Genomic DNA, 1,182 nt, shown 5'->3' on the forward strand with positions numbered 1-1,182 from the left:
CCCTCAAAGTCACTCCAAATGTTAGGTGGTCCCTAAAAAATGGTTTTGTAAATTTTGTTGGAAAAATTAGTAATTGCTGGTCAACTTTTACCCTTTAAAGCTTCCTAACAAAAAAATGATGCTTCCAAAATTGTGCTGATGTAAAGTAGACATGTGGGAAATGTTATGTATTAACTATTTTGGGTGACATATCTCTCTGATTTAAAGGAATAAAAATTAAAATTTCGAAAATTGGAAAATTTTATTTTTTTTGTCAAATTTCTGTTTTATCGTAAACGCAAGTCATATCAAAGAAATGTTACCACTAACATGAAGTACAATATGTCATGAAAAAACAGTCTCAGAATCACCGGGATCCGTTGAAGCGTTCCAGAGTTATTACGTCATAAAGGGACAGTGGTCAGAAATGTAAAAATTGCCCGGTCATTAAGTACAAAATTGACTCTGTCACTATGGGACATTATATATAATTAATAACACAATGTTATTGACAATTAAAAGTAAATTGGATTAGGCTGCACTGAGCTGATTGTTGGCCCCACGACCTGTGTCGTTGTCTCGCTGACTTTTTTTCTTTTTCTAAATTTTAAGAACAAAAATCTCACAACCGCTCAAAAAAGACACTTTGATTGGATTGTAGTCGGTGCTGCTGCTTCAGGAACTGTTCTTATAATTAAAGAATTGTGACAAACACACAGGACCCAGTAGGTCGTAGTTTTTTTTTTCACTATTGACTTCTATTTCGGCACACTATCATGGTTCTGTACACAATAGTGTCAGAAATCACTCATGTAGCAAAAACAGCAAGCATTGGTGGTTCAGTGGTAGAATTCTCGCCTGCCACGCGGGAGGCCCGGGTTCGATTCCCGGCCAATGCAGCATATCATTTTATTTTTCATTATTTAAACATTGTAAAATACCATACCATATCATAGATTCTATGATACAAGGCACAGTGAGGTCAGTAGATGCGGAATCCTCGCAGTTCTGCCACATCAGCACTTTCCATTCCCCGACACACGAGTCTCCAGTAACCCTTCACTCCACAATAATAATTCACTTCAAAGCCTCCGCTGTAAAGAGAAAATCTGAAAAGTACAGAAAACACTGAATTTATTCAAAGGAACTAAAACTTACAAAAAAATGTAAACACTTAAACCCGACCCCGACTCCTGAACATTT

The 1,182-nt window shown here is 36.5% G+C and overlaps 1 non-coding gene across 1 annotated transcript; it reads left to right on the forward strand.

Annotated features, from left to right (window-relative positions):
• Positions 1-807: 807 nt before the first annotated feature.
• TRNAG-GCC (transfer RNA glycine (anticodon GCC)) lies at positions 808-878 on the forward strand. Its single transcript has one exon. It is a non-coding gene; the product is annotated as a tRNA-Gly (tRNA).
• Positions 879-1,182: the final 304 nt, after the last annotated feature.

Source organism: Ranitomeya imitator, chromosome 4, assembly GCF_032444005.1.
Source record: "Ranitomeya imitator isolate aRanImi1 chromosome 4, aRanImi1.pri, whole genome shotgun sequence".
In the NCBI taxonomy this organism is placed as follows: Eukaryota; Metazoa; Chordata; class Amphibia; order Anura; family Dendrobatidae; genus Ranitomeya; species Ranitomeya imitator.